The following is an 11,815-nucleotide window of genomic DNA, read 5'->3' as shown; positions in this document are numbered from 1 at the left end:
AGAGAGAAGGGGGAGGTGGCGGGGTCGGGGGCTGGGAGGCAAGGGAGAGATGGTGGAACCCGCAATGAGTGTTCTGGGATGGGAACGGACCCTCTCTGCTTGCAAACTTAGACTCATTTGTTCACTGAAACGGGGGACATGGCTGTGAAACACCTGGGATTCTGCAAACTTTTACAAAAGTATTTTCAATCAAACCAAGAAAACAAACAAACAAACAAAAACCCCACAATGTTTAAAGAGTAAAGGCATGAATCATAATCATCAGCTATTTTACAGTGTAAGCTACTTACGTTTGAAGCTCAAGAAATTACAGGCATAAGTGCCTAAGTACTCTTCAGTTGACTTTTAATTAACCTCTTTTCCCATTTCTCATCTAGGGAAATGGAAAAATATTTTATAGTCCAACAAAAACTGACTTTATAAAAGAATTACACAATTTTGAAAGTCACTTATAATAATCTTTCAAAACATGTAATGTTTGCAGCTGACTCAGGCCTAGCTGTATTTATCCCTTATCAGTCCTCCTTATCTTGCCATCGCTTCCTCCTTAATAAGATTCAGACAAAGCCTAGCCTTCTGGATAAAAGGGAAAACCCACAGTGATTTAAAAATTATTTCCCCTCATCAGCCCACATCTCATTAGTCGTGATTCCTTCCTTTTAGATTCTGATCTTTGCAGGTGCTTTTGTGGAAACATTATTTAAAACATGTGCTCCCAAGTGGGTACCCACCTCTTGTGCAATTATTCTTCTTTTATCCTTCGAGTGGGAGATTTGTTTATTCAGCTTAAACTAGATCTCAATTTTTTAAAAAAAGGAAGAGGTTCTTTTTTTTTCATCTCCCCACTGCCTTTTAAAAGAACAAGACAATGCCAGATTTGCCTAAAAGCAATTATAGAAGCCATGTCCTTCAATTTTCATTTTGATGATTGTGAATGACATCACCTAGCTTCCATGGCTCCCAAAATAATGAGGTTTTTGTACTTCCTCTGACCCCTGGTCACCAAAAAGGATTCACTGTTGAGTCAGTCAGGGTGGGCTAGGTTGTGCTGCAGTAACGATAAACTTGGCAGTCACGGTGGCTTCACACAACAGAAGTCGGTTTCTTCCATACACAAGACTAATGCGGTTTGTGTTGGATGCGTCTCCATCCAGTCACTCAGGGATGTCAGCTCTCTCCACTTTGTCATAAAGCTTCCTTAATATGTCACTTCTAAGGTCACTTCACACGGGCGGGGGGAGAGAGAAGGAAGAAACACACTGGCTGGTACCTGCCTCAGCCTGGAAGTAACTCGTGTCATTCTGTTTCTGATTCTCAGGCCTGCAGGAGTCGCCTGGCCTCGAGCAGGGGGAGAGTAGGAAACGAGGGGAACACGTGGGATACCGGGAAAGCAATAACCTCTTCTGCCTCAGGTACGTGATTGCTTACATTGGCTCTAGGCTAGGCCATGTTCAGAAGAGGCACGTGGACAACGTGGAATTTTCAGCATACTGCAACCATGGTTCAGGCGTGACCTGGACTGCAAAGTACACACATTCTGGAAACAGAGTATAATCACCACCTGGCTGGCCACCTTCCGCCACATTCCCTTTGGCAGGTCTCGAAGACACTCTGAACCTCCGTGTCTTCATCTGCAAAATGGAGAGAAAACCCACATAGCAAGGTAGTTGGGGGAATTCGTTTTTTTAAAACCTCATTCAAGGATATGTTTATTAATTTTAAAGAAAGAGAGAGAGAGAGAAACATGAATCTGTTGTCTCCACTATGCACCCTGACCGGGAATCAAACCCGAAACCTAGGTAAGTGCCCTGACCTAGGAGCTAACCCACAATCCTTTGGTACATGGAACAGCGCTCCAACCAACTGAGCCACCTGACCAGGGCCAATTGGGAGGATTACTTTAATGACTGTAAAGCACCTAAGAAAGGGTCTAGCAAATACTGCATATTCAATTTTTGAAGTAGCAATTAATATTATTGTATTTTAGCAAGAATAATAAAATGATGATATCATCATCATTTTGCAAAATAATTAAATAGTTACATTTAATTTACCAAAAATAATGAAAACAATTTTGAAATATAAGCGTCTCTGAGACTTTCTAGTTGAGTTCAGAATCAGCTTTAACCCTGCATTTAATTTACTTTTAGCAGAAAATGTAGTATATCATTACCTTTAGAATTTCTCATTTCAGATGAAAAAAATTGAGCTTTTAGAGTAATTGCTAAATTTTTAAAGGGACCTCAGTGAAAGCAGAGAGGTGAGTTTCCATGGCAATACCCGAACAACACGAAGGGAAGGGCAGGAGGAAAGGAGAACATTTAATGAGCACTTACATGATGTTAAGCGGGGCTCCCGGCTCTTTACATCCAATACTTGTCTAAGACCCAGGAAAGAGCTGTGAAACCAGCATGCAGGTCATGGTTTCATGGAAGAACAAATGGGCTCAAAGGTATCAAAACTTTGCTCAGTCAACCACATGCAAGGTGGCCGGAGTGGGACCTCACTGTGGCCTGCTGCAGGTGTCCAGGCTTTCTCTCTGCACCAGTGAGCCTACAACAATTGCAATGTCTTGTAACTTCTCGTGCAAAAAATCCAGGGTTTCCCTGGTCTTTCTTGGAGCTTCTGTAGGGTGAACATGCAAGCGCCCCTCTCCAGCCTACCAGCCTCGTCTTTCCATCTGAACACATTTCCTCTGCCTACTTGAAGCGAGTTCTTCCTTGCGGTAGAAGCCCGTGATGGAAGAGGGAGAGTGTGGGAGAAGAGGGAAGTCGCCACCACGCTGGTCCATCCCGGTGAGGAGGAGTCGGGCGGGGTTCATCAGCCGAAGCCAGATCCAGGGGACCGCTGGAGGAGTAGCGGATGTGGGCGTGGTCTCAGACGGTCTCCCCGCAGACTGCTTATTAGTTGGGAGGGGAAAATAGTAACCACACAGCGGTGAAAAGAGATGGCATTTTGCGTGATCAGATCAGCCTTTGCAGTGAGGGACGGATGGGCGTCACAAGCCTCTGGCGTGACGCCCCAAGAAGGGAGCACTGTCGTCATTCCTACGCATTGCCGCTGGGAGGCATGCGCCCTGCGTCTAATCAGAAGGAAGCATCAGACAAACCCGCACCAAAGAACAAGTGATGGCAGAGGGCCCGCGTTCTTTTAAAATGTCAGTGCAGGAAAGTCAGAAAGATCAAGGAACATTCCAGATTGAAGGCGATTACGCAGACATGGCCACTGAACGGACCAGATCCTGTGTAAAAGACATTGTTAGCACAATTAGCAAATATGCAATAGTAGAAAGTAGATGGGATAAAATTATTATTGTAACAATGTTACACTCCCTAAAAGGAACAGTATTGTGATTAAGAGAATATCCTTTCCTTTTTAAAAAAGTTGTTTTTGCCCTGGCTGGCATAGCTCAGTGGATTGAGCGCGGGCTGGGAACCAAAGTGTCCCAGGTTCAATTCCCAGCCAGGGCACATTCCTGGGTTGCAGGCCATAACCCCCAGCAACCACACATTGATGTTTCTCTCTCTCTCTCTCCCTCTCTCTCCCTCTCTCTCTCTCTCTCTATCTCCCTCCCTTCCCTCTCTAAAAGTAAATAAATAAAATCTTTTTTAAAAAAGTTGTTTTGATGACAGTTGACTGCAGTACTAGTTTCAGGTACACAGCACAGTGGTCTGACATTCAGTAACTTACACAGCGGTCCCCCCAATAACCCTAGCACCCACCTGGCACCATACACAGTTAGTACATTACTGACTATAGAGAGTATTTTTATTCTTAGGAATTGCAATATTAACAAATGAAGGGGAAGAATGAAGCAACCTGCTTTCAAATGGTTCAAATAACAACCATTTAGAATTGATAACACGCACATACATACATGTGCACAGATATATGTATCTAAGCAATATGCGGTCTATGTAAATGTATGTGTATGTATATATGTAGAAAGAGAGATAGAGGTGATGATAAAGCATATATGGCAAACTGTTAAATATCGCTGAATCTGGAGAAAGTATATCCAGAGGAAGAGACTGGATTTGCAGCCATTCCGTGAGCTTCAGACAGTGAAACAAATGGACGTTTCTATGAATAGTAAGCAATTACCACGTGCCCATCACTGGTGGTGGATTGTCTCCGGCAGGTCATCCGAATTCTTTCTCAACTTTTTAAACAACTGTTCACGTGGAAACTCTGTCCTCATTTTCATGGTTAGGCACGAGGACATTGAAAGAGGACATGGCAGGGCCCTGGATTTGAATTCAGATCAGACTCCCTTCCTTCCACGACCAGAAGGGACGGTGCGTGGATGTCAGACAGGAAAAGGAGAAGCCCCAGCCTGCAGGAGCTCCCGGCCCCCAGGAAGGGCAGCGAAGGAAGGTGGACAAGTAACCAGAGACCATAGTGTGGGTTAGTACGCCATTAAATTCTCCCAGCCAGTACTTCCAGAACACCCCCAGGTGCCAGGAGCTCCACTAGGCCCTCTGGGACCGGAGCTGTGGACGGCAGAGACTGAGGCTTTGTTCGCCCGGAGCTCCACTGCAGGGCCCTGGATGTGGCCGTTACAAGTGAGCAGAGTGCTGTGGAAGCACGCTGCTGGAGCCTGGACCCAGAGCACAGGGTAAGGCAGGCTCCCCGGGGACGCGACTGCCACCTGAATGGATGTTCAGAGATGGGAGAGCCTGTGAGAATTTGCTCATCTACACTGAAATTCGCTAGTTGGACAAGGGGTGACACAGGTGTTCTCCAGGGTGCGCAGCCTGTGCTCTTTCCGGACCGAATGAGTGTGTGTGAGTGGGCACATCCCACCCGGGTGAGGAGCCCGGTGGGAAGACCTCCCCCAGGAGGCTCGCCCCTGTGCCATCCTTCCCGGTCACCAGATAGAGCTGGCGAGCCCCAGCAAACCGTCTGGGAGAAGAATCTGTGGCGGCAGCCTGGTGACTAACCACAGCCATGGGAGTTCCCTGGCTTCTGTGTTTCACTTCTAGATGAGAGGAAATATTTTATTAAGAAAAGCCATTCAGATAGCATTCTCGCTCTCTCTTTCTTTCTCTCTCCTACGTTGCTCAACACTTTGCAGGCTGCTGTTCTCGCTGAGGGGAACAAAGCTGCCTTCCGGAAATTGTACCTTGAGGTTTTGCTCTCCCCAATGCCGTGCAAAGCAGGCAGCCCACATGCCCACGTAGGTGAGGAACAAGGGCCCTTGGTTCCAGCCAAATACCACAGTCATCATCGTCACCAAACCATAAACTTTCGCTTTTACTCAGTGCCTTGCCCTCCGTGGCCTCACTTCGTTTACGGAGGTGGCTTGCAGAATGTCAGAGACCCTTGTGGGTAACATGCCCGGGCATTTCCACGCTCCTTCTGGGGATGCCCGGGGAGCCTGTGACAGGCCTTGGGCTAGTCCCTGGCAAGGGTCAGGGTGGGGGTCCGGTCTGGGCAGGGAGCCCAGCTGGCTGCAGTTCCGTCTCTGCTCAGCCAACCATGCCAACCAGACTGGCTTCCTTGTGCTTGCCCCACAGACCGGAGTTCCAGCTCAAATTTCACTTGGAAAATAGAGCTCATCGCTGCGGACAAAAGGAAACGTTGGCAACTGCTGATCAGTTTCAGGGCCTTTATGAAAAGAGAAAAACAGAGGCCCAGAAAGGGAAATCATACGCCTAAATTAACAAAGCTAATTAGTGGCAAAGTAAGAACTATGTGTTCCTCCTAGGTATCCTCTTGGTTTCGACTGTAGGGCATGTGACTGCTGGATCTGGCTACACCATTAGAGCCATGGAAAGGCCCAATGATTAGGTCTAAGAGGGGAAAATAACTTATTTACTAACTTCGTAAAAGCCCTAAAAGCTGAAGTTCCAGCATGTGCCCTGCACTCCCCTCCCCCACCACAGGCCTGTGGGATCTGAGTGCTCCAACTCTGAGGGGACCAGGAGGTCTGGTGCCGCCACCTCTCCCTCCCGGAGCCTCACTTTTCCCTCCAGACGTTGATCTGGGCTCATGAGGCAGCACAGCCAGCTCGTCTGGCTGCTGACGGTCCTGCCACTCACCGCTCCCCTAACTAACTAGAAGACCGAGTGTGAGGTTCAACAGAAATCACAGATGGGCACACGGTCTTTTCCAAGGTTCCAGCTTCTCCAAGGTGCCGCCGGGATCCCAGGAAGTCAGCTTCCAAGTAAAAGAGGGAGGCCTCGTCGGCAGCCTTCAGAAACCGCAGCGGGGAGGAAGTGCCCCAGCTGCAGGAGCTCCTTTGAGAGGGCCAACTCGGGTCTGTTTCAGCTCCTCCCTCTGAAGGTGTGGTGGGCCCAGGGACCTCACTGAGGGCACGGCCACCGGAGTGGCACTGTGTGTGCCATCTGGAGGTGCGGGGCAAGGGGTGGGGGAGGCTGGGCACTGGCTACAGTGGGATCAGCAGCTCCAGGAAGGTGAGGGACAACGATTCCCAAGCCCCCGGTGGACCTGACACATGTTTAAACACGGTCCTTTCTTCTGTAGAGAAAAAGCATCATCCTACAGCGTCCTCACCTATGGCTCATCGGGGTGGTTTTCACTTGGGGTGGGATTTTTCCTTCCTGCCCAGTCATTCCCCCTCTGCGTCTCTCTGGCTCCAGCTCCCGCTCTCTCTTTCCTTGGCTTTCCTTGCTCTCTTCTCTCTTTGGCGAAACAACATCACTTCTTGTTCTGTCCCCGCTGAGAGCACCAATTATATTTATTTTTAAAATGATGGCAACAGTAAGATTACCGAAAACCATAAAGAGCAGTTAAGAGCTAAAAGCTTGAAGTGCCGATGCTCCACGAAATTAGGCTGATTTGATAGATTCTAGAGTCAGGCAGCGACTTCCTCTGTCGTGGGAGCAGAATGTGATCTTTTTGTTTCAAAAAAAAGAAACGTGGTTAAGTCGGTTATTTCTTTGATGGTGTCTGTGGGTCGTTTCCTCGCTGGGAAGACGGAACGCTCATTTTCATAGTCACAAAGGGAAACAAGGATTGCCTACTCGATTTTCACAGCTCAGGGCATGTACTAATAGTCTCGGTTTCTCTTTCACTCTGACTGCTCGGAGGAGCCAAAGATAAATAAATGTTATTGCTGTTTCTCACGTTGCAAGATGATAATGTTACTGCAGGTAGTTAACTAGATATTAATAAAGAGAGCAAAGGGAATTAGACATGGAGCTTAATAAATGGGAGCAGGAGCCTGTTTGCTTCACCGGGAAGCCACAGCTTCACACCCCGGGGGGCCACAGCATGGCTCTGCAAGGGGATTAGCACCCTTCCCTTCCCCCCTGTGGTGCTGGATTATTGGTGGGGGGGCACAGGGGAAGGTGCTGGACCATAGAGGCCTGCTAGTCCAAGTAGGGCGTGGGCCCATGAAAAAGCCCACAAAAGCTTGGGAAGTAGATTAGTCATCTTGAAAAAGCACCTGTTCCATTCCGGATCCAAGCTAATATAACTCCAGGGGAACAAGAAGCACGCGCTCTCTCTCTCTCTCTCTATCTCTCTCTCTCTCCCTCTCTCTCTCCCTCCCTCTCTCTCTCCCTCTCTCTCTCTCCCTCTCTCTCCCTCCCTCCCTCTCTCTCTGTAGCACACTCATTCCATGCACTCACGGACTGTCTTGCCCCGGAGCACATGACCAGGTGCGTCTAGCCACTCCTGGGCCCCACAGCAGATGGCGTGGGCCCACAGGACTAACTGTTACTATGAAGCAAAAACTCTGGAAGCTGGCTTTTGTTTTGGACGCGTTTGGACTTGTTTCATGGCAGGACAGAGAGGGGAGACAAGGGCGGCCTTCCGCCCTAACAAACCATCGCGCCACACCACCGCCTCCTGAGCACGAGTCCTGGGACTGCTTCCCTCAAGATCCTATGGAAGAGCCTGATTTCCACCGACAATAATGTTAACCAAATAAACAAACAGTATAACCTGTCAAATATGCCACACGTACCATAGGCTAGAGCACACCAAATGCCTCAGGTTCAGATTCATGCATATGTGCATGTATTGTATATGTATAGGTGTGTATAGGTTATAGGTATAGGTGTGCATTGTGTATGTGGCAAATACAGGCATATTCAGCTTCCGCAGAGTTGTCTTTCTTAAGCTTAAGGCCGACTCGCCCTGGTGAGTAGTTTGCAAGCTGAATGACCTTTACCCACGCTCCTCCCCGCTGTGGATCTGGCCTGACTCACCCACAGGGTATTTGCTTTTACTAAAAAGGGAAGGGGAAAGGCCACGTCTCGCATTCTGTGATTAAGAAATGAACGAGGCCCGGGGTGGAATCTGCGTCAGGGGACGAGTGAAGGTCTTCACGGGATGAATGTGGAGGGAAGGACAGGAAGCCCAGAGCACCCCAGACCCAGAAACCCAACGCTGAACCCCCCTCGGCCGAAGTTTTTGTCTGAACCTGGAGATTAAAAGGATGCTGCGTGTGAAAACACTTTATAAACGTAAACCTGTGTATATCACCTGCGTTTTTATGACCAAGGACCAAGCAGGATAACGATTGAGTTAATTCTGACACGAGGCTGTTGAGGCCCTCACCTGATTCCTTACCAAGTCCCCGGACCTGGATCTCCAGCTCGGTGCTCTGTCTGCCAGATTACACAGCGCTGCAAATATGGAAATGAATTCCACAAACGAGAAGCCGTCATTCGCCCGTGGGCCAGGCTCTCATCTGTCCCTGGCACCTGCCGGGAAGAGACCCAGTGGAACGCCCCCACTTACCTGAGATAAAGGGCGGCGCACTAAGCCCTGTGCCACCAGGTGCTCTGCCCTCGGGCCCCGCAGCAGCAGCTGCGTGAGGGCTGCAAGGCACACAAGCCTTCCCGGCCTGTGTTATTCCTTCCGGTGTCCAGGGATAACACTCCAAACTCCGAGTTAGAGGCAAACCTTTGTTTTCATTCCAATACAACCAAAGAAAGCAAGCTCAGGATAAAGCAGTTTAATCAGAGTATGCAAATCCCTCCTGTGTGTTACAGGCCGTGCCTTAGGCACAGGAGAGGACAGCACAGCCCGGGAAAGAGGGGGATGAAAGCAAAGCAAACAGTCTGTGCTCCTCCTCGGGGATGTGGTGGGGAGGGCGGCGAGGGGCGAAGGGCCACCCACTCACTGCCACGCTTGCCATCCTGTGACACCGTTCCCCACACTTAGCTTGTGAGGTGCTTTTGGTTAAGCCTCTGGAATGGCAGAAAAGTGAACATATACATGGCAAACCGTATGCTTTTACTTTGTAATTTATCTTTAACACGCATGCATTAATGGGCCCTTTTTAGGTACAGTTTCATGAGGTTTGACAAGTGCCTGGAGCGGAACAGCCACCACCTCGATCAGGACACGAAACAGCCCCATCATCACGCAAGCGCTCCGTGTTCAAAGACTTCACCCAACCTGCGCCCACGGTCACCGCTCTGGGACCTCCATCCCTGTGGCCTTGCCATAGGCACAATGCCAGGTAAATGAAAGCCTGGTTCCATTCATCTGCATAACGTGTAATGTGGCTTAGATTCGCCCACGTAGTTGCGTGTATCAGTAATGTGTTGTTTTTTTGTGGCCTTGAAGCATTCTATAATGCATGGTGAGTAAAAGGTCATTTGGGTTGTTTCCAGGTTTGGGTGATTACTAACGAAACTGCCGCAAACACTTACTTTCAAGTTTTTGTGTGACATGACTTTAATGACTTCCTTGGGTAAGTACCTAGGAACAGGAGTGCTATAAATCACACGGTGAGGACACATTTAACTTTTAAGACACTGGCCACCGGTTATTCAAAGTGACTGGGCCAGTCTGCATCCCCGTCTGGGATGTACAGGAGAGCATAGTCTACAGCCTCACCAGCACTGAGTATTGTCAGGAGTTATCACTATTGTTACGTTTATCCCAGTCCTGATGAGTCTGGGGCGGCACACCGCCGTGGTTTCTTTCAGTCCGCCTTCTTCTCGTGACCAATGCCACTGAGCAACTTTTCAAGCGCTCACTTGTGGTACGCTTCTTCAGCCAAATGCACAAACCTTTTGCCCACTACTAAATGAGTTGCTTTCTTACCACTGAGTTCACTCAATGATTTCCAAGTTAAAAATTGTATTAAGTCATTTTTATGAAGTAAAAGGCAAGGAGCCCAGATCATTATCCGCCGAATCTGGATGCATGATAGCAACAGAAAGCTAGAGTTTTTTAAAGATTTATTTATTTATTTATTTTTAGAGAGGGAAGGGAGGGAGATATATATAGAGAGAGAAACATCAATGTACAGTTGCTGGGGGTCATGGCCTGCAACCCAGGCATGTACCCTGACTGGGAATCAAACCTGCAACACTGTGGTTCGCAGCCCGCGCTCAATCCACTGAGCTACACCAGCCAGGGCTAGAAAGCTAGATTTTTAAGAAGCCCAAATACTTACAGTTCTAGAACAACGTTTCTCCAAGTCTCGTGGCTAAGTGAATCGGCTGGGGGTCTTGTTAATCACGTGGGCTGGGAGGGAGCAGGTCTGGGTGGAGCCTGAGAATCTGCGTTTCTAATAGGCTCCCAGGAGCCGCTGCTGCCAGGGTCTGCATCCGACTTTGACTGACGAGAGTCTAAAAGATTCTGACTCAGACCCCCTTGTCTAGCCCTAAAGCTGACCCGAACTCATCATGCAAGTCCATCTGCATTTTCTTTTGCAAGAAAAATAAACGTGAAATTAAGAACTACATCAAGGGGGTTACCTCTCTCCCTTAGGACGTAATGCATACTGGTGGACCTTGGACAGGTATGTCATGAGTCTCTCTACCAAATTCCATCCAAAAATTATGCTGTCATGTCATTTAATTTTACGACAAAGGAACATAGTGAGATCTTCATATTGGAGTCATGCCAGTGAAGAAATAATATGTCCCCTGTTAAAATCTAGGGTTTTTTGTCCCCCAAACACTTTGATGTAGTCACTGGTTGCAGTCAAAACATCCCGTATTCCTCCACAGAAACAATGACCTTGGAGTTCGTAGCTAGTTTCCAGGAGTCCCAGCACCTTATTTAAAAAGCCTCATCCACAGAGGGGAGGAAGTAGGTAGGTACTATCTAAATGTTACTTAACATTGCATCAGATATAAAATAGAAAAACATTTTATTGCCCAGGGCTCCTGGAATTTCTGTTACATTTCTGATTAAAAAACAAAACAAAACAAAACAAATAAAAACAAAAACCAGAATCCTGCTGGGCCAGAGAAGGCAATCATCTATGATTTTGGCAAATGCAGACACTTTTTCTTAAGAGAGGAACCAAGATGAGCCTTTGAGATTCAGGAAAAAAAAACAAACAAAACATTAGAATTTCTGTTTTCATTCATCTTTTGAAAAAATTCCACTTGACCAATGCCGACTACATCAGTTGATACGTGGCTCTGCCTTCCGCCTCTGCATCACAGAGTGGATAATAAAGAACCCCACTTTGAACACACGTTTGAAACGTCTGAGAGCTACTTGAAAGGAGCTGCCAAGTAAGCAGTTAGACTATGGATGTCAATCACAAAGAGAAGGAGGGCTAGCCCCATAAACCAACACGATGTCAGAATACAGAGAGAGGTGGACAGGATCGCATTGATAGCCAAGAGAGGCATGCGTGGGAGGGAATTCTACCATTTAAAATTTTGTGGAGGAGGAGGATCAATCAAAAAGACAACAAGACAGTCAAGGATGTCAAGAGAAGCAGGTGTGTGACCAGGAGAAAATGGTATTTCGGAAAATAGCAGACAAGGTACCCAGAAAGCCTGGTTACCCCCATTAGATGCTGATGGAGGATTCGGTGAAATGAGACAGAAGATGCCGCTCAGTCTGGTTACGGGGACACACA

This window comes from Phyllostomus discolor, chromosome 1 (assembly GCF_004126475.2).
Source record: "Phyllostomus discolor isolate MPI-MPIP mPhyDis1 chromosome 1, mPhyDis1.pri.v3, whole genome shotgun sequence".
Classification (NCBI taxonomy): domain Eukaryota; kingdom Metazoa; phylum Chordata; class Mammalia; order Chiroptera; family Phyllostomidae; genus Phyllostomus; species Phyllostomus discolor.
This window is presented reverse-complemented; position numbering follows the sequence as displayed.